The 22413-nt window shown below is 42.2% G+C and overlaps 1 protein-coding gene across 2 annotated transcripts in view; it reads right to left on the minus strand.

Annotated features, from left to right (window-relative positions):
• FRMD4A (FERM domain containing 4A) overlaps positions 1 to 22413 on the minus strand; it is an 845860-nt gene that overhangs the window by 744536 nt on the left and 78911 nt on the right. Inside the window, exon 3 of one of the 2 annotated variants that reach the window (XM_081553513.1) lies at positions 21719 to 21938. The exons of the other annotated variant lie outside the window; for it this stretch is intronic. The gene's annotated coding sequence lies outside the window, so the exon portion shown is untranslated. The remainder of the gene's footprint in view (positions 1 to 21718; positions 21939 to 22413) is intronic. 2 annotated transcript variants of the gene reach the window in all.

The following is a 22413-nucleotide window of genomic DNA, read 5'->3' on the forward strand; positions in this document are numbered from 1 at the left end:
ATTTTAATTACCCAATAATGTTACCTACACCTCTGTGTAAACTACAAATGAATAGGAATAGGAAATGGAAAGAATTACAAAGTATAAAAGTGTCAGCTCTGCTGAGGTTGTAGGATCGTTTTCCTCTCTCCCGGGGGCTCAGCTAGACCACGGGCCTGCTCCTTGCGCACGTTTTCCGGGCTCAGCTAATTACTGGCAATTCTGTGATTCCAGTTGCTGGACTCAAAGAACCTGGAGCCATCCTGGATCCCCTCTCTCTCCTCCTCCCCCCAACCTAAATGGGTAAACCCTGTTGGCTCTTCCCTCAGGATCCCACCTCTCATCACCCCTTTTGCATCCTGATCCCCTCAATCATTATGACTCATCTTGGTTATTGAATCTACATCCTAACTGGTCTTCCTGCCTGCCTGCCCCCCATAACTCCCTTACAGTGCCACTGGCAGCTAAGAAAAACCTTTTAATATGTAAATCCCACTGTACCCCTTCTCTGCCCCAAACCCTCCAGTGATGCCCACTTCATCTCTTTAGAATAGTTTACAAGGTCCTATGCAAGCTGGTCCTGGTTATTTCTCTGACCTTCTCTCTCACCCTCTCCTCTTTGATGTGGTTCCTCACCAGCCACACTGGCTTCTTGGCTCTTCCCTGAAATGTCAAGTGTGCTCTCATCCCAGGACCTTTGCACATGCTGTTCCCTCTGCCTAGCACACTGTTCCTCCAGATTTTCATGTGGCTCACTCCTTCACTTCCTCAGAGTCTATGCCCAAGTGCCATCTTCTCAGAGACACCTGCCTGACCACTATGTGTATACATGTGCGCACACACACACACACACACAAAGGGCAAATCTTTCCATTCTCACCATATCCTGTCTCCCATACTCTACCCTGTTTCCCCCACAGCATCTATTGCCATCCAGCATACCACATATTTACCTTTCCATTTGTTTATTTCATATCTTTGCCACTAGGGAAAAAAGTTTTAACTTGATCAGGGACTGATTTGTGTTCACTGCTGTATCTCCAGTATGTAGAACAGAGGTTTCATAAGGTGGATGTTCGATTAATATATTTTTAATGAGCTGTCTGAATGAGATCAAAGATTTTCACAGGTGTTAATTAATGCCTGTGTACTGCTGAGCAATAGAGACAATCGCATTATTCCTTTTCATCACATGAAACAAACAGGAGAGAAAGAGTAGGTAACTTTCTCCCAGCCATATCAGGGCCTGGGGCTTTCTACTTACAATGTCTTCACAGAAAAGCAGTGGGCTTTGAAGAATCCCCAGGGGTCATGGACTAGCATGTCTGTGTTCACTACCCCTACCCCCCACCCACACACACACCTTGCGTACTGCAGTACAGAAGAAAACCTCCCCAGAGGATGTAGCTGCCTATCACCAGGCCATGATGAACAGTAGCTGAATCACCACTAATTGAAGAACTCTAAATCAGCTTGCTCTCTGACTCCACTGAGCTAGGCTTAGTGTCTTCAGGTGAGGGTTCAACAGGGAGGCCCAGACCAGCAGCAGCAGCAATCCTTGGGAATTTGGGAATGTACATTCTTGCCCACCGCAGTCCTACTGAGTCAGAAGTTTGGGGAGACTGAGCCTAGCACTATGTGTTTGAACAGGCCCTTAGTGGTAAAGCATCTGCCTGCAATGCAGGAGACACAGGTTCAATACCAGGGTCGGGAAGATCCCTTGGAAGAGGAAATGGCAACCCACTCCAGTGTTCTTGCCTGGGAAATCCCATGGACAGAGGAACCTGGAAGGCTACAGTCCAAGGGGTCGCAAGAGTCGGACATAACTTAGTGACTGAACCACCACCACTAGACAATTTTAACACACTCAAGTTTGAGAACCACTGCCTTAGTGGGTAAACAAGAACATATGACACCCTCTAGGTCCATCCACATCTCTACAAATAAAACAGATAACTGATGAGAACCTACTATATAGCACAGGACGTGCATGCGTGCTCAGTTGCTCGTGTCCTACTCTGATACACTGATAAAATTGTCAAGTGCTCTGTTAAGTCTAATATTGAATTCTGACTTGAACATAATGGGATGTATAAAACCAAATGAGGGGAACCAGCTCTCAGGACTGCAGAAACCCTATCGCTTCCCCGTCACTGATCTCTTACTCAGACTCTGATGTTCCTGTTGGGCTGGTATGAAATGAGCTGATAATATCACCAGTTTTTCAAGGAACAGGTTTCTTTGCTATAATCACAACAACCAAGATCAGTGCCTGAACTAATTGAGTTCCCTTATCAGGCCCTTTAAGAATCACAGGCCGGGTTGGAGGCAAGGGGCAGGGTGAGGGGATAAACTAGGATTTTGGGATTAACACATACACACTACTATATGTAAAATAGATAAACAACAAGGACCTGCTGTGTAGCACAGGAACTATATTCAATACCTTGCAATAGGACGTCCCTGGTGGTCCAGCGGTTAAGAATCAGCCTGCCAATGCAGGGGACATGAATTTGATTCCTGCTATGGGAAGATCCCACATGCTGCAGAGCAACTAAGCCCATGCGCCACAACTACAGAGCCCATGAGCTGTAGCCACTGAGGATCCCTGTGCTCCAGGACAAGAGAAGCCACTGCAATGAGAAGCCTGAGCCCTGCACCTACAGAGTAGCCCCAACTCATCACAACTAAAGAAAGCCAGCATGCAGCAACGAAGAACCCAAAGCAGCCAAAAATAAATAAAGTATCTTGCAATAATCCGTAATGGAAAATAATCTGGAAAAGTACATCTGACACATTTAAAATCAACTATAAGTCAATTTTTAAACATTCACAGGACTAAACGGGCTCTGGAGAGTGAATCATTTTCACAGACTCAGAGCTTTGCCCCACCCCCACCCCATCTCAGCCTCAGTATATGAAAATATGGGACACTATGGGAACAGCATAAAAATATAGGACGTTGCTAAAGTTTGTGGGAGAAAAACAGAACCTAAGCCTTCTGCCCTAATTACGTGACATTTTTAGCTCATAGTGAACAGAGACTCTTGTGGTTAGTGATGTCATCCATATCCACCCACACTGCTTCTGGACCCAGCAGCCTGTGTTGCTGGAGAATTTCACACAATCCTTTGAGAAAGGCATAGGTTCTCCCTAAAACATCACTTCCTTGCTTGAGTGCCACGATGCCTTTCCATTGCACTGAGAATAAAATCCTAACCCCCTCAACAACAATTAAAAGCTAAACAATCTAATTTAAAAAAGGCCTAAAATTTGAATAGACACTTCTCCAAATAAGACTGACAAAAATGGCCAATAAACACATGAAAAGAGGTTCAACATCACTAAACATTAGAGAGATGCAAATCGAAACCACAGTGAGATACCATTACTATGGGTACCATTCATACCCATTACTATGGTTATTATTTTTTAAAGAAAAACAAAATTATAAGTGTTGGGGAGAATGTAGAGGAAATGAACCCTTCGTACCTTGCTGGTGGGAATGCGAAATTGTGCAGCCATGGAGAAAAACATAATAGTGGTTCCTCAAAAAATTAAATATAGAATTATGTTATGATCTAGCAACTCATCTTGGTATATAGCCCAAAAAATTGAAACCAGGGACTCAGACAGATATGTGTACACTGGTGTTCAAAGCAGCATTATTTACAATAGCTGAAAGATGGAACAACCCAAAGGTCCACTGATGGAAGATGAATGGATGTGTTATATGTATGCAATGGAATATCATTCAGTCTTTAAAAAAAGAATAAAAGTCTGATATGTGCTACAACATGGATGAAACTTGAAGATATTATGCTAAGAGCAATAAACCAGACACAAAAGGACAAATACTATATGAATGCTCTTATAAGAAGTTCCTAAAACCATGTCAAATTCACAGAGACAGAAAGTAAACTAGTGGTTCCCAAAGGCTGGAGGGAGGGGGAATTGGGTACAGAATTTCAGTTTAGGATGACAAAAACAGTTCTTGAAATGGAAGGTGGTTATGGTTGCACAACAATGTGAATGTATTAAATTCACGAATGATACACTTACAAATGGTTAAATTGGTTAAGTTTGATGTTACGTGTATTTTATGACAACAAAAAAATTAACAACCCCAGACTACTCTCCTACTTGGGCCCCCACCCATTTCTTCACCACTCTCTCAGTTGCTCCATTCCTGCTCACCATGCTTCAACCACCCTATTCTTTTTTATTTTTTGATCATAATATTTATTTTATTATTTCTCTTTTGTATATACATAAAAATAGGCCAGTCTATTACTAAAAGAGAAATTAACCTAAGAGTCTAAAGAGTTTAGAAAACATTACTATGCTTCCCCAGTAAGTATTTCAGCCACTCTATTCTTGTTTAAGCTCCTCAAACATGTCAAGCTCTTTCTTGCCTCAGAGTCTTGCATATATCTTTCCCCCTGCCAAGAACATTGTTCCCTCTATTCTTTGCAGAGATAAATCCTTTAGATCCTTTGAAACTATGGTGAAAACTAGCTAGATAGTCACCAATCTGAATCTGTTTCCCTTTTCTCCTGAGCACACAGCTATGTCCTACTTCCTTGCAGTAAGACATGTCAAGTGATGATGTACAAACATAACATGCATCACTCACAGGTCAGCTACCCCCAGCTGAAAAAAAACATGATACAGAAGAGCATGGCGACCACGAAAGTTACGTGTTGAAAACTGAGGAGCCACAACAGAAGGGAACAGGGTTCCTGAATCACTGCCTGGAAAAGAGCAACCTGCTGATCAGGAATATTCACTTTGGATTTTATGTGAGTGAGAAAAAACTCATCTTTGACCCATTATATTGATATATATTTTGGATGTCTCAGTTATGCTTATGAAACACTAGCCTCACTCTAACACAGATGTCAGAGACGGGTATTCGCCCCTCCAGCAATGTCAATAAGCTTGCCCTCATTCACTGTGTCACCACATTGTTTCTTGTTCTGTTTTCATAGTTTGTAACTTATTTATTTATCTTAATGTATTTATCTTGGTATGTCTCTCCCACTAGATAGTAACCTTCTCTGATATGCAAACTATGTGTCTTGTTTATCACTGTATTTCCCAGTGCCTAATACAAACTGAATAAACATATCCTGCCTGAATGAGTAAAGGTCTAAATTTCAGTCTAGGTGTCAGTGGCATCTGTCTATTCTGTTAGACTGTCCTCCACACTCAAAATATTTTGCAGACCATGTCTTCATCCACCCACTCCTTGATGGTCTCAGAGCTTTTTGAAACTTACACACACTCGAAGCCCTTTAACATGGGGTTTTGTAATGCTGCAATTGATACAGTAACAGCCTCCTGTCCCCTATAGACAGAATCTCTTCAGAGTGTGTTTGCACTCCTAAAATTGAGTACATAGTATGCAGTTAAATGAATTGACTGAGCAAGTGAATCTGTCAAGAGAAAGATATGACTCTGATCCTATTTCAAGCCAGAGGCAGAGCACAGAATGCACCATTTGCATAGTTTGGCTTATTCCTGTCTAGACAAGTGTCATAAGTCACCACAACCCAGGACTGGAGTATGGTCTGCAAAGAGCCATGACCTGGGAGGCAGGAGACATGTGCTCAGAACTCACAGAGTCCTCAGCTCACTTAGCACCCTGGGCAGCTCACTTTACCTCTAGTGGACTCAAATCTCCTATCTATAAAATAGGGATTTGGGCTAAACAATATTGAAAGACCTTAATTTTTAAATGGCATTGCAGTCACCCCATGCCAGAAGAATCCCAGGGACAGCGGAGCCTGGTGGGCTAATGTCTATGGGGCCGCACAGAGTCGGACACGACTGAAGCGACTTAGCAGCATGGCATCTGTATGGTACTGGTTCTAGGATCCCCACGGATACCTAACTCCAGGGATGCTCAAGTCTTATATAAAACAGTGTGTACAGTCTGCCCTCTGTATCCAGGGGTTTCACATCTGCAGATTTGATCTTCAGTTGGTTGAATCTGCTGATTCAAAACCCTGGGATACTGAGAGCCGATTGTATTTAAACCCAGGCAGTCAAAGAGGAAATGGAAAACAATGATTTAGAAACCACTAACCACATATGGTGATGGAGTGCGTGAAATGTCCAGATTTAAATAGGCTATAAATATGAAATGCACACTGGGTTTCAAAGGCTTAGTACGAAACAATGTTGTTGTGGTGTTCTTGTTGTTTAGTAGCAAAGTTGTGTCCTGACTCTTTTGTGGCTCCATAGACTGTCCATGGGATTCCCCAGGCAAGAATACCAGAGTGGGTTGCCATTTCCTTCTCCAGGGGATCTTCCTAACTCAGGGACCAAAGCTGTGCCTCCTGCATTGGCAGCTGGATTCTTCACCACTGAGCCACTAGAAAAGCCCACAATTTCTATATTGATTATGTGTAGAAATGATAATATTTTAGATAAGAAATGAAATATACAATTAAAATTAACTTTACCCATTTCTTTTTACTTTTTAAAATGTTACTAGAAATGAAAACATTAACACATTGCCTTGATGTGTGACATCATCAGAACTGTAATCCTGCTACACCATCCAAATTACAATGCATAAATCACTGCTTCTACATCCTCTTCTGAGATCTCCAAACTCATTGCCAAATAAATCCAAAAATGGTTCAGTAAACTGGAAAGAAAATTCATTATAAACGTGTTCCCATGTAGATGTGCAATTTCATTTCATAACCAGTTTGTTTTAGGTTGAATCTATTTGTAAGAAAGAAAGCAGGTGCAGCAATGAAAAAGCTACAAGGCTGAAATAATCTTAATGGAGACAATGAAAGACAAAGAAAAAAAAGGATCTATTTTCTGGACATGGGGTAGCCCTGTGTGCTCCCCTAAGCCTTAGATGTGTTACTGGAAAGGCAAAGAGAATATCTTTTTGTTTACTCATTTCAAAAATGACCAAAGTGTGAGCTGAGCTGGTGGCGGGGCTGGTAGAATTACAGAAAAGAGAAACAGTGATGAGAAGTGTGGGTAAAAACCAGTGTCCATATGAGAAATGAGGAATCTGAGGGAAGAGGAGCAGGACCAGGGAGAGAAATCAGGAGAGCGATTATGGAGCTGGCTTGCAGGATCAGCAACAGCAGCATCACCTGGGAACGCGACAGAAATGCAGACTCTCGGGCTCATCCCAAGTGGTTGATATGGGGACCCTCATCACCTATCTACGACTTTTCACGGAGCCTTGGGAAAACATTCATCTAGGACTGGGGTTTCCAAGGAGCAGGTCTCAGATACTTGTGTGATAGATCCCCAAGCCAGCCATTGTCACACATTCTGTTTTACATAAACCCCCAGCCCATAGGGCAGCTTGGATTACCAAAACGAATGGCAGAGAGGGTTACCTCTTCTGGCTGCTTGGTGTCTGAATTGTCAGCTAAGTCTTCCTTTTAGCTTTCTGCCTATTCTATTCCCTCCCCAGGGACTTCATCACATCACAGGTAAGACCAATGCCTAAAGTTATAAATCTAACACTTTCCAAATGAGTTGCTCACACTCTGTAAACATGATGTTACAAAATAATTTATCCCTGGATATCTTGTATTTTCCTGGTCTCAGTAATCAAGCACCAGAGATAACAGGGATGGAGAGAATTACCCAAGCAAATTCATTTTTTTTAATTTATTTATTTTAGTTGGGGGCTAATTACTTTACAATATTGTAGTGGTTTTTGCCATACATTGACATGAATCAGCCATGGGTTTACATGTGTTCCGCATCCTGAACCCCCCTTTCACCTCCCTCCCCATCCCATCCCTCTGGACCATCCGATTGCCCCAGCCCTGAGCATTTGTCTCATGCATCGAACCTGGAATGGTGTTCTGTTTCACATATGATAATATACATGTTTCAATGCTATTCTCTCAGAACGTACCACCCTCACCTTCTCCCTCAGAGTCCATAAGACTGTTCTATGCATCTGTGTCTCTTATTCTGTTTCGCATATAGTGTTATCGTTACCATCTTTCAAATTCCATATATATGCATTAGTATACTGTATCGGCGTTTTTCTTTCTGGCTTACTTCACTCTGTATAATGGGCTCCAGTTTCATCCATTTCAATAGAACTGATTCAAATGTATTCTTTTTAATGGCTGAGTAATATTCCATTGTGTATATGTACCACAATTTCCTTATCCATTCATCTGTTGATGGACATCTAGGTTGCTTCCATGTCTTGGCTATTATACACAGTGCTGTGATGAACATTGGGGTACACGTGTCTCTTTCAATTCTGGTTTCCTCGGTGTGTATGCCCAGCAGTGGGATTGCTGGGTCATATGGCAGTTCTATTGCCAGTTTTTTAAGGAATCTCCACACGCAAATTAATTTTTAATAGAACTAGAGTTGTTTTAATTCTCAATCATGCCCTTAACAGAAGTGGACTCTAAACATAGTGCAAATAGTGGGAGAAAATGCAAATAGAGAAGCCATGACTTCAGGAAGAAAGTCACCTCCTCTGGGAAGCCCTCAGCCCAGTCAGGTCCCCAGTTTTGATTACTTCCCTTGCACTCTTCACAACACTTTGCACAATGGAAAATTATGAGTGTATGTATAGTTTCTTGTTCTATGTAGGTCTCTTCCACTCAGTCATCAGGTCCTTGGGAACAAAAACCTTGTGTACATTTTCAGTTCTGTATTTTGTTCATATGGGACACTCAGTGAATATCTGCTAAAGGCATAAACACCCAAGAAGTGCTTCATGATTATGAAATAACTGCAAGATAGTGCTCCAATTTTTTCTGGGTCTGCAGAAGGATTGTAGCCAAGGACAGCAGAGAGGTGAGAGGAAGGGTCAGGGCTCTGAGAGCTTTTGTTGACAACATTTTGTCCACAACAGACATGGGTCAAAAAACCTGAGTGGGAATTGGGGCCAAAACCCCCACCTGTCATCAAAGGGGAAGGAAGCAATTCTGGGAAAGGAAGCCTTGGGATGTACTTGACTCATAACCAAGAAGGAGATAAGACGAAAACTCCAGAGGTTGAATTAGAAAAAAAAAAAATTATGGGAAGTTTCCCGAAGGCAAATTAAGGATCAAATTCCTTCCTGAAAGAGGTACAAGTTGGGTCAAGTCCAAGTTGAATGTCTAAATATTTATTTGACCTTATTTGCCACAGCCGAGTAAACAGTCCTTGCCTATCACAATGTTGTGATCTGAAAGCCACTCACTTCAGTTTCCAGTGGCCTCCATTGACACCCCCACTGTTACTCTGTAGGACACCCCATGCTGAGAATAGACCAGTCACCGATGCTGACTTCTACTAATCAACCATGAATTGAATCTTCTAATCTGAATCACCAGAACCTTTTAATCTGAAGATACCATAGGAAGGGAACCTAAGAAGACACACATCAGGTACCCCCTAGCAAACAGTTATCTATTTTCTCCTCAGATCTACCATCCCAATTGTTCAGCTGGGGACATTACTAGGCCACTTCTCTTGTCCTAAATAAATAAATAAGCTCTGCAGAAATGAACAGATGGAGGAACATTTCAAAGCAGCAGGTGGGCGTTTCAGGCTCAAATCCCATCAAAAGATAACAGAATTTATAACAGCCACTCCCACACAGAGCTTTGGAAATTTTAAACTTGTGTGTCATAAGATAGGGCTTCCCCTCCCCCGAACTATCTGCATTGAGTTCAGAGACATGAGGTCCTTCTGCTTGGGTCAAAACCTCTTTCTCCAAGCTAAACAGTCCACACTGCCACCCAAGAAGTGTGGTAGGGGCTAAACAGTCCACACTGCCACTCAAGAAGTGTGTTAGGGGCTGCAGGAGTGGAAAGGAAACCAAAGGTGGGCAGCACTGGGTGTGATTATTTATATTGCTTCTTGGTTCTCTCTTTTTCTCCCAGGCATGCGTGCCTGCATGCTAAGTTGCTTCAGTCATGTCTGACTCTATGCAACCCCAGAGAATGTAGCCTGCTAGGCTCGTCTGTCTGTGGGATCCTCCAGGCAAGAATACTGGAACGGGTTGCCATGCCCTCCTCCAGGGGATCTTCCCCACACAGGGATGGAACTCGTGTTACTTATGTCTCCTACATTGGCAGACGGATTCTTTACCATTAGCACCACCTGAAAAGCCCTTTCTCCCAGGGGCATTGTACAGTTTCTGGAGAAGCAGTGGGTTGATTGTGGTAAATTGGAACCCTCACCTTGATTCAAGGGAAAGAAGACTACAAGCATGGATGCTCTCGGTAACCTAGAGCACATGGCCACCTTGTTTCAACAAAACAAGAGAACCTAGACTCAGGTTAATGTCAAAATATTCAGAGGCACCACTTGGCACTCTAGGGAAAGTATCAGCACAGTGGAGAAACCATGTAGTGAGCAAAACAGGAGGATCATTCTGGGACATCCAGGAAAGGATTCTCAGAGTCACTCCGAAGTAGTAATAGATGGAGAAGACCCCGAGAATCTTTGGCTGGGCTGGGAAGGATGTGGGGCTGTGTTCATGGAGGGAGCCCTTGACTAGAAGCCATTATTAGTGAGACCCACATTATATGACTTTCCCCTTGGAACTGATGAGAGTAGAAACCTAAATCACCCTAATCATTAGTATTAGAGTAGAAAGAAAGGCTCTTAATTTGTTCATTGACTATCCAGAAACTCGGGATACTCAAGGGATTAAAATCCATAATGAACATGACTCATCATTGAGGGAAATCTTTAGGGTTCCTTCTAGCCCCTGGTCTGGGAACAGCCTCATAGTTTCATGCATGGCCCTTTGAATCATGCCCCCAGAAATGCAGAGACAAGTGAAACAGCTTTACAGCCAACTAAGGTGGCCACTAGAACACAGTAACTGGGACTCAGGCACATACTAAAACCCAGTAAAAATAGTATCCCTGCCACACAGTCATATGTAAATGCTTCCATCCTAATTTCAGCTTCACCTTCCTCAAAGAAATCTTCCTTGACTCCCCAACTTCGAGGTCTGCCTGTTAAACGTTCCCATAGCACCCAGAATTCCTTTACAGCATTTCTCATACCTGTAATCATGCATTTAACAGTCATAATTAGATGCTTAATGTCTGTTTTTCCTGCTAGATTGAGCTCTGTGATAGTTGAAAGCATGTCTATTTTCCTGTTTTATCCCTAGACCGTAAAAAGTGCATGCTGACTAATTCTGGACTAATGGTCAAGACTAGTGCAGGCATTATTTATTAAATAAAGGACCCAATGAATAACTGATAGGATCAATTAATCAACAGCAATTCGTGACAGAGGAGAGATTATGAGATTTTTTCAAATAGGAGGGCACTCACCATAAAGCAATATGATACACACCCTCGGTCACATACCATGAGATCGAAAACATGTAACAGAACTTGGTTGGACTGGATGGAGACATTGACCTTGAAAAAGTCCCATAAGAAGCCTCAGTCGAAGGGTATGTGTGTGCTGTGCTAAGTCACTTCAGTCATATTCAACTCTTTGCAACCCTATGGACTGTAGCCCACCAGGCTCCTCTGTCCAAAAGGATTCTCCAGGCAAGAATCCTGAAGCAGGTTGCCATGCCCTCCTCCAGGGGATCTTCCCAACCCAGGGATTGAACCTGTGTCTCTTTCATCTTCTGCATTGGCAGGCAGGTTCTTTACCACTAGCACCACCTGGGAAGCCCTCAGTTGAAGATAATGAGCCAAAAACTCAACTTCAATGGTTGTCAAATGCACATTTCTCCAGTTTAGTATATCTTCAGCAGCTCAAGATAAGCAAAAAATGTCTTGATATAATTGGTTTGCAGAACTGGATACCTCAGGATAATTAAGGTATCAACTTTAACAACTTTCACCTGTAGGTTTAAGAAGCCTAATGGGTATTATTCAAGAATTCAGAATGTGTAAGTGACATAGAATTCTAAGGACACAGGAATCTTGAAAGAAATCTTCACTCCACCCCAAAGCATATACACACTATTTGCCAAGCTATTCTGATAGTAAAAATCTAGAATGTTATTGCCCTGAGCATGTTATGTGATTGTAGTGAGAGCCCTATATTCATTACATAACCTTGACTTTCTACTTGAATTTAGGTAAAATCAATCAGAGTCCTCACTGGACTCGGATGGACAATGGAACCATCCACACGTATTAATCTCATTGAGTTAAGTGAGGTTCTTGTGTTTGATTTAAGAGGGAATATTTGAATTTTCTCAATCTCCCACATTTCCTCAGTGACAGTCTTAGGACCGGGTATCAGTGTCTTGGGTTCTGAGGACTGAAAGCATCCTGGAAGCATAGGATTCTCATGCAGGTTTAAGAACACGGCTTGACAGGTCCCATTTTAGCCCTTATAAATTCTCCAGGGTTCTCCTATTATCCTATTTCTTGGAGGAAAGACTCCCAAGAAAGACTAGAGTTCTCTCCTATCTTGGAGAGGGGGGTGAGCCGCAACATTATGAGAATTTGTGGTTTTGGACATAAACAAAACCTTATTTTACTTGTATAGCTAACTCTCAAGGAGGAAATTCTGGATCATGAAATGTTTTTCTGAAAAGAGAAATTTAACCTGGTTTATATTACTATGGCCAGTAAAATCATACAGAGGAGTTTCGTTATTAGGGAGCAAATTCAATTTCCTATAACAGGGTTTATAAGTTTAAGGGAAAAAACAGTTTTCTTTAATAACTACTTTTAAAGAAACACTGAGGTTAACACAGGCTAATGATTACAGGTTCCAATCTTGAGTGATAATTATTCAAAAATAAATAACCTCTAAATGAGAGGCCAGATCCTTTTTCCCCTTCTATTTGCCATGAAGTGATTAGACCAGATGTCACAATCTTATTTTTTGAATGTTGAGTTTTAAGCCAGCTTTTTCACTCTCCTCTTCTACCCTCATCAAGAGGTTTTTTGGTTCCTCTTCACTCTCTGCTGTTAAGAGTGGTATCATCTGCATATCTGAAGGTGATATTTCTCCCAGCAATCTTGATTCCAGGTTGTGATTCATCAAGCCTTGGCATTTCACATGATGTACTCTTCATGTAGAGGCTTCCCAGGTGGTGCTGGTGGTAAACAGCCTGCCTGCCAATGCATGAGACTTAAGAGATGCAGGTTTGATCCCTGGGGCTGGAAGATGCCCTGGAGGAGGGGACAGCAACCCACTCCCATGTTCTTGCCTGGAGAATCCCATCCACAGAGGAGCCTGGTGGGCTATGGTCCATAGAGTTGCAAAGTCAGATGCGACTTAGCAAAGTCAGATGCGACTTAGCACGCATGCTCTCTGCATGTAAGCTAAATAAGCAGGGTGACAGTATACAGCCTTGATGTACTCCTTTCCCAGTTTTGAACCAGTCCATTGGTGCATGTCTGGTTCTAACTGTTTCTTCTTGACCTGTATACAGATTTCTCAGGAGGCAGGTAAGGTGGTCTGGTATTCCCATCTCTTTAAGAATGTTCCACATTTCTTTGTGATCCACACAGTCAAAGGCTTTGGTGTAATCAATGAAGCAGAAGTAGATGTTTTTCTGGAATCCCTTAGCTTTCTCTGTGATCCAACAAATGTTGACAATTTGATTTCTTGTTTCTCTGCCTTTTCTAAATCTAGTGTGTCCATCTGGATGTTCTCGGTTCATGTACTGTTGAAGCCTAGCTTGAAGGATTTTTGAGCATAACCTTACTGGCATGTGAAATGATTGCAATTGCACAGTAGCTTGAGCATTCTTTGGCATCACCCTTCTTTGGGATTGGAACAAAAACTAATGTTTTTTGGTTCTGTGGCCACTGCTGAGTTTTCCAAATTTGCTGACATATTGAGTGCTTCACTTTAATAGCATCATCTTTTAGGATTTGAAATAGCTCAGCTGGAATTCCATTACCTCCACTAGCTTTGTTCATGGAAATGCTTCCTAAGGCCCACTTGACTTCACACTCCAGGATGTCCGGCTCTAGGTTAGTAACCATACCATCATGGTTATCCAGGTGTGGATACAGAATATTCTTGCCACCTCTTCTTAATCTCTTCTGCTTCTGTTTGGTCCTTACTATTTCTGTTCTTTATTGTGCCCATCCTGCATGAAATTTTCCCTTGATATCTCCAATTCTCTTGAAGAGATCCTTGGTCTTTCCCATTCTACTGTGTGTATATATATACATACATACATACACACACACATATATATGTATATATATATATATGTATATACTGCATTGTTCACTTAAGGAGGCTTTCTTGTCTCTCCTTGCTATTCTCTGAAGTTCTGCATTCAGTTAGGTATATCTTTCCTTTTCTCTTTTGCCTTTTACTTTTCTTCTTTCCTCAGCTATTCCTAAGGCTTCTCAGACAAGCACTTTCCCTTCTTGCATTTCTTTTTCTTTAGAATGGTTTTGGTCACTGCCTCCTGTACAATGTTACAAACCTCTGTCCATAGTTCTTCAGGCACTCTACCTACCAGATCTAATCCCTTGAATCTATTTGTCACCTCCACTGTATAATCATAAGGGATTTGATTTAGGTCATACCTGAATTACCTAGTGGTTTTTCCTATTTTCTTCAATTTAGGCCTGAATTTTGCAATAAGGATCTCATGATCTGAGCCACAGTCAGCTCCAGGTCTTGTTTTTGCTGATTGTATAGAGTGCCTCCATCTTCAGCTTCGAAGAACATAATCAATCCGATTTCAGTATTGACCATCTGGTGATGTCTATGTGTAGAGTCGTCTCTTGGGTTGTTGGGAAAGGGTGTTTGCTGTGACCAGCATGTTCTCTTGACAAAACTCTGTTAGCCTTTGCCCCACTTCATTTTGTATTCCAAGATCAAACTTGCCTGTTATTTTGGTTATCTCTTGCCTTCCTACTTTTTCATTTCAATCCCCTATGATGGAAAGGACATTGCTTTTTGGTGTTAGTTCTAGAAGGTGTTTTAGGTCTTCATAGAACTGGTCAACTTCAGCTTCTTTGGCATCAGTGGTCGGATCATAGACTTGGATTACTGTGATATTGAATGGTTTGCCTTGGAAATGAACCAAGATCATTCTGTTGTTTTTGAGGCAGCACCCAAGTACTGCATTTCAGACTCTTCTGTTGATTATGAGGGCTACTCCATTTCTTCTAAGGGATTCTTGCCCACAGTAGTAAATATAATGGTCATCTGAATTAAATTCACCCATTCCTATCCATTTTAGTTCACTGATAGGATCCTAAGATGCCAATGTTCAAATAGGTTCATCAGTACCATTTTTCTAGATTTCACGATATTTGTTTTATTTTTAATTTTTTTTTCCTGAGGTGCATGGAATGCAGGATCTAAGTTCCCTGACCAGGGATCAAACTCACACCCCCTGTAGTAGAAGAGTGGAGCTTAACCACTGGATCACCAGGAAGTCCCCCTTCTTTTTTTCCTTGTATTTTATGAATCACTAAGTATGAGCCTGCTTAACTTAATCTTTCTTATCTCTCTGAGATATGGAATTAATTACCTGCACTCTGAATTCTTGAGTCAGTTTTATCAACAAAATTTATTCTATTTCATGGTTTGACCCCATCAAAACCATCATAATCTTATTTCTTTCCATTTTAACCAAGACTGTAATAATGTAATTTTAGGTTTGCCATTTTTAATTTTCACAGGCTAGTTTTAATTTAGGGAATAAAGGAGACCTGATAATATTTACAACCCACTGGCTATAGAACAGTCCATACTTGTTATTCTAAATATAAGTGTAACCTTGTATTTTCCACTTATCAGCCCTTGTACCACGACGTAGCAGGAAAGCCCTTGTCCTACTTCCAAAATGGCATCTAGAGAGCCAAGGAAAGAGACTAAGCTACCAGTGATGGTCTATGAGTGCTGTGTTGGGTGGGAGTAGGAGAGGAAAAATATATTTTAAAGTATCAGGCTATGTTTTACATACAGAAAAAATTATTATAAGACAAAGGCCCTGGACTCTAATTAACACTCTGCTGTATTTTAACCTATAGGCTGGATCACACTGTTTCTCTCTAGGAGAGCATAATTCTAATCATACCATTTTTCTCACTGTCGCTGTCATCCAAGATGTCCTGATATCCCATCACTCTGTTCTTCATGGTGCCAAGTCTAGGAAAATACATGAAAGTAGCCTCGCTCTGTCTATCATCTCTTACCCATGACCCTCTCCTGATTCCTCACCCTATTCAGACATCCAGTGCCCTCTTTCTCCCTCCTGCATCCTTCCAACAAAACCTAATCTCAGCAAATGATCCAATAGATGCATGTATGTATGTTCAAGTAGCTGTGTCTGAAAACAGATGAATTGGCTAGCCCTCCCCAGGAGCACTTGCTCTTCAATAAAAGGACAGGCTGAAGTCAAAAGAATGATACTCAGCTAGTCTCAAATTTCAGAACTCATTGACCTGGTGGCTATGAATGGTTATCCTGGTGACCTTGATATCACACTTCAGGACACACTATACCCCTCCCACTTTCTTGTCAACTTGTCCAGTGTTCCTATCCCCCAGCAACCCAACTCAAGAGTTTTAGTATGTATCTCAGTTTTAAAATTCCCTCAAAGATACAGAACACTCCAAGTTCTGGCATCATCTAAGAAGGACAAGAAATGAAAGTCAGCTTCAAAAGTATCTTGGATTCTAATTATGGCAAGCTCTGTCCCAGAACTGCTGGCATCAATGGCACAGGCTTGGGGAAATCGTGACTAACAAAAAAAAAAAGCATCCAAGAGCTCATAAAAATCTGATCATCATCTTAAAGGTCAGGGGCCAAAGGAATTAAGAAATCACCTGAGCGCTTAAATCTCCATCAGTAGGACAGTGATAAAAATGGCTGCTACTGACCACAAGCAGCATGAGTTAAGTGTGCCCCAACTGCTGGGCATCTCAGCATAATCACCAGCGATTCAGCAGCTGGCAGGCTACCACTAAGCTCAAGCAGCAGTGAGCGAGGGCTCACAGCTGCACAGTTGACAAAGTCTTACCAGGGGCCTGCCAGCTGCCTCCCTTGCCCTGAGCAGCAGGCTGAGTGGAGCTGGCAGGGCTGGCCAGCCAGCTGTGTCTGATGTCACTACTGTAGATGGACCTTACTTTTCTTTTTCCTCCACCCATTACGTTTGGGCTTCAAAAGTAATGAATGATGCAAATCCAAACAATGCAGAAACAAGGGAACTGAGCACCGTTCCTAACACGGTCTGAACACTGGACTTTCCTGCAGAATAGTCCAGAAGGAACTTGGACTTAAAGCATCCTACAGGGACCCTATTAAATTTCTAGGTCATTTTTATGAAAGCACGTGACTGAAACTTCCTTTCTCTATGTGAGGCATGTACACAGAGGTTGTTCTCTTTGTCAGTAATGAAACACACTGAGTTGATTTCCTTTAAAAATTTTTTAAACAGACCATATTTGTGAGTGTCACTGCATTTGAGCAGCCATTTGTTCTGAGCTACATGGGAAACCAGAAACAACCCCTTGTGCCTGGATATCACTTATTTTACAATAATGCAAAGGGAATTTCTGAATAAAGCTTTAGTTATGTATTGAGTGGGCTTCCCTGGTGGCTCAGATGAGAAAGCATCTGCCTGCATTGTGGGAGACCTGGGTTCAATTCCTAGGTCAGGAAGATCTTCTGGAGAAGGGAATGGTTACCCACTCCAGTGTTCTTTCCTAGAGAATCCCATGGACAGAGGAGGCTGGTGGGCTATAGTCCATGGGGTCGCAAAGAGTCAGACATGACCGAGAGACTAACACTTTCACTTTTTCTATATGTTGAGCACCTAGCATGTGAAGGCACATTATCAGGGTCTTTGCAGGTAAGGTAAGGATCTCACAATGAGATCTGAGATGAAATGAGATCCTGGGTTACCCAGATAGGTCCTAAACCCAATAACGAATGTCCTTATAAGGAACGCACAAATGACAGACACATTGAAAAGAAAAGAAGACCAGGTGACAATGAAGCTAGAGATTGGCATGATGTGGGCACAAGTCAAAGAGCTTTGGGAACCACCTGAAACTGGAAAAAGTGATGCCTTCAGATGATGTCCTAGTGCCTTCAGACGTAGTACATCCCAGCCAACCCTTTGATTTTGGACTTCTGGTTGCCAGAACTATGAGAAAATGTGTGTCTAAGGTTTTAACTCTCCAAATTTCAATACCTCCTTACAGCCCTCCCAGCAGACTGACTAATGCATGGGGCATCTCAGGTCCTTCTAAAAGGGGACACCAAAGAGCCAGGCTATGGAGGACACACTTGGGGGTGTGAGTGTCCCCACTCCTAGAAAACAGTTCAGAGGAAATGTTGAGTCAATCATAAAGTAATATTTATTGGTACAACAACAACTGCAAGACTAGTTTCTCTCTACAGAGCCTTTCTCAAGTATGGGTCTCTGTTGTAATCATTCCACATCTGCTGCTGTTGCTGTTAAGTCGCTTCAGTCATGTCTGACTCTGTGTGACCCCATAGATGGCAGCCCACCAGGCTCCCCCATCCCTGGGATTCTCCAGGCAAGAACACTGGAGTGGGTTGCCATTGTCTTCTCTGCATTCCACACCAAGAACTTGCTTAGTCGTCTTGACAACCTGATGAGACAGCTAGTGAGTCTACCCCCATTTTACAGACAAGCATACTGAGCTCCAAGGGGCTCGCTCACTTGCCCAGGTTATCACAGAAATGAGCAGTGGGGCATACCTGGCCATGTCTTTGCATTAAGCCTATTCAGATGCAGAGAAGAAAACATTTACTCTGAGTTGAGGGCCCAGTTCTCAACTCAAATGTCCTTAGGCTGGTTTCCCAGACCCTCTGAGCTGGATAGAAGCTCTGGCTGGTCTTCTTGACTGTGATATTCTGGGATCTCCCAAATCTGTTCCCATTCTGAACTGTTATGATTTGCAAACCAGGTTTTTCCTATTAACTGTGATTTGCTTTTACATTTGCAGTGTCTTCCTGCCAGACTCTGGACACCTGGTCTGCTCTGCCACACAGTCCGGGAAAACAACCAGAAACACAACAGAATCAGCACATTCCCCAAGCCATACGGAGGGGAGGGGAGCGATGCACCTCATATTTTAAAATGTCCTTTTCCTCCTGCAGCCAGGTCTCAGTGAGAAAACAGGCCCCAGGGCTGCCAGGAAACCAAGCTGCCTCTTGTTCTTATATTTAAATTTAATTTAACCGTAGCATTACCCTGTGTGTCAACAGTTCAGGACAAATTGATGGATTCTAGTTTAACTATTTAGCTGTGCCAGTGGTAATATGTTCAATCATGCATTAAATTAAAAATGACACTTGGAAATATATATATCCTGGACTCAGTTCTGTGCACCAAATAGGAAAAGATTTAAAATGCTGTCTGGTGGAAGATTACCACTGAAGAAGCATGAATCTCATTACCGTAGGCTACATGGCACACATTTACAAAGCTCCATTTAAAAGACTCTGATGGTAGCAGTTTGGTTATGCAGCTGGCTAAATGGGCCATTTCCTTTCCACAGGAGAGGACTCAACTGCTGCCAAAGCTAGAAGGTCATCATTGCCCCCCACCCCCTCAGATCCACCTGAATTCCCAGGTATCCATGGCTCACATGTCAACTGTTCCCAATATACAGTTTGACCCTTCACAGAGGCTCAGAATTCATCCACAAACATAAACAGCTATAAAATAAAAGCAGTTACCATTTATTAAGCCCTTAGTATGTGCTACCCACTTTGCACTTCTTATAATATGTCATTCAATAGCCCTATGAACTCATTATTATTATCCCATTTTAGCATATGCAGAAGTTGATGCTCAGAGAGCTTAGGTATATTCTTCAAGGTCACACAGTGGTTCATAGCAAAGCCAGAATTCCAAGCCAGTCCTGTCTAATTCCAGTACCCAGGCACTTAACTATGGGCAGCACTGCTACTTAAACCATCACTCTGGAAAATGTCCAGTTAAGCAAGCTTCTGGTCACCTTCATTTACCAGCCATGAACCCAAATGAGCCTAGGGTATTTTGTAGGTAAGAACTGCAGAGAAAAGAGTCTTTTCTTAGGGTTCCTCCACTCACTTTGCCCTGACTTTTCCCCCAGGAGCAGACAAGTCCTATACCACTAGAACGATGGACCCTTTATGGACAAGGATCAGACATACTTATCTCCTATACCCCAGTGCTCAGCCAAGTGCCCAGTCTGGAAAAGGCACATATGGCCATTTGTGGAGCTTGTTGAACTGGGCGCTAGGGCAGAGAAAGGAGGGAAGTTGGGGCAGCACCAAGGAAAACAGCAGAGGATGAATAGAGGATCAGCCCATCAGAGGAACACAGCCACGAGAAATGTAATGATGAGAGAGAAAAAGCACATTATTTTCCCTTTCAGACCAATAGAAAGGTATTTTTCCCTAAGGGACAGTGTAACTGTTACCACAAAGATGACAGCCTTCAGGAACCCTCCTATACTGTTGGTGTGAATGTAAATTGGTACAGTCACTACGGTTCCTTAAAAACTATAAACACTGTTCCAACAGTATGAAGGTTCCTTAAAAACTATAAATAGAGTTACCAATCCCACTCCAGAGAAAAACATGGTCTGAAAGGATGCATGCACCCCAGTGTTCACAGCAGCACTATTTACAACAGCCAAGACATGGAAGCAACACAAATGCCCATCGACAGGAATGGATAAACAAGATATGGCACATATGTACAATGAAATATTACTCAGTCATTAAAAAGAATGAAATCATGCCACTTGCAGCAACATGGATGGACCTACAAATTGTCATATTGAATGAAGTATGTCAAACAGAGAAGGAGAAATATAACATCTTTTATATGTGCAATCTAAAATGATATAAACAAACTATTTATGAAACAGAAACAGACTCACAGACTTAGAGAACAAACTTATGCTTGCCAAGGGTGACAATGGGAGGAAGGGATGGTTAGGGAGCTTGGGATGGACATGTACACACTGCTATATTTAAAACAGATAACCAACAAGGATCTACTACATAGCACAAGGAACTCTGCTCAAAGTTCGATGTGGCAGCCTGGATGGGAGGGGAATTTGGGGAGAACGGATACGTATATATGTATGACTGAGTCCCTTTTCTGTCTGTATGAAACTATCACAACATTGTCAACTGGCTTTACTCCAATATAAAACAAAAAGCTTTTATAAAAAAAGATGGCAAACTTCAAATTCTTTCCTCTTCCCAAAATTTAAGTTCAAATCATTTTGACTGTGAATCACAAGAGAAAAACCTAGAAGCAGATTTTCTCAGTGTAAGTACAAACTTGAGTCAACAAGTAAACCAAAGAGAGTGCCGAGAAAGATAAAAACAAATGATCCTTGAACTACTCCTCTCATTCTTTCTGCTTCTCCACATGGGTCCACACTACTGTCGCAATGGGAAGATACAAATAAACCTTATTGTTTCTTAAACATTACAATCACATAACCCAATTAAGTCCAGTGTTCCTGAAACAATTTTATCTTCTAGGAAATGAACATAGATCAAGTGCCAGATATTTCCCTATTCACCCGACTCTGCTTCTGTGTCTTTGTCTCTTACTTTCTATGCTCAACCATCCTCCCATCACCTAATGATAGGCTGGCAATTTCTATTTCAAACAGAAGCCATCCAGCCACCCAGTTCTGCATTTATTTAGCACAGATCCTACTGAGAAATGTCCATTAGTGAGAGCTTTACCATGACCTAACCTTGAGTGTTCTGGGTTGAGTTGGCATTGGCTGTGAGTGGGCAGCCTCAGGACAGGGCTGAAATTAACCTGATTTCAGCAGTTGGCTTCTGAGTGTGTTTTCATCTGCTGCCTTAATGGACTGTGAGAGGGCTGCCAGGTTGTCTTCCAGAACCTGTCGTCAAGGTTGAAGGACACAGGCCGGCAGCCCAGTGGGAGCCTGGATGCTCGGCAGTCCTCTCTGGTCAGTGGTCCCATGCTGTCAGGCAGGTTTATCTGGAAGGGTTGGCTTCTCCTTTTTCCTTTTAATCTAAAAAATAAAGGAATTACTAAATATGTGCTGAGTTTGTTCAATCAGAACAAAACTAAATATTTCATCAGCCTTGTTTCTTGGGGAACATTTTAGCATTTTATCCTTTGTAGGAAGGCAGGTTTTTCTACACATGTATGCATGTTAAGTTGCTTCAGTCACATTCAACTCTTTGCACCCGTATGGACTGTAGCCCTCCAGGCTCCTCTGTCCATGGGCTTCTCCAGGCAAGACTACTGGAGTAGGTTGCCATGACCTCTTCCAGGGGATCTTCCTGACCCAGGGATCAAACACACATCTCTTACGTCTCCTGAATTGGCAGGCAGGTTCTTTACCTCTAGCAGCACCTGGGAAGCCCTTTCTCCCCATTACACAGCTCAAGCAAAGGACATTCACAATGAACAGGGGTTCTGTCCAATCAAACTGAAATTGCTTAGTCTTGGCCTCTTAAAGAAAAGTCATTGTTATCTTTAAT

This window comes from Giraffa tippelskirchi, chromosome 13 (genome assembly GCF_054371585.1).
Source record: "Giraffa tippelskirchi isolate mGirTip1 chromosome 13, T2T-mGirTip1v1.2.pri, whole genome shotgun sequence".
Classification (NCBI taxonomy): Eukaryota; Metazoa; Chordata; class Mammalia; order Artiodactyla; family Giraffidae; genus Giraffa; species Giraffa tippelskirchi.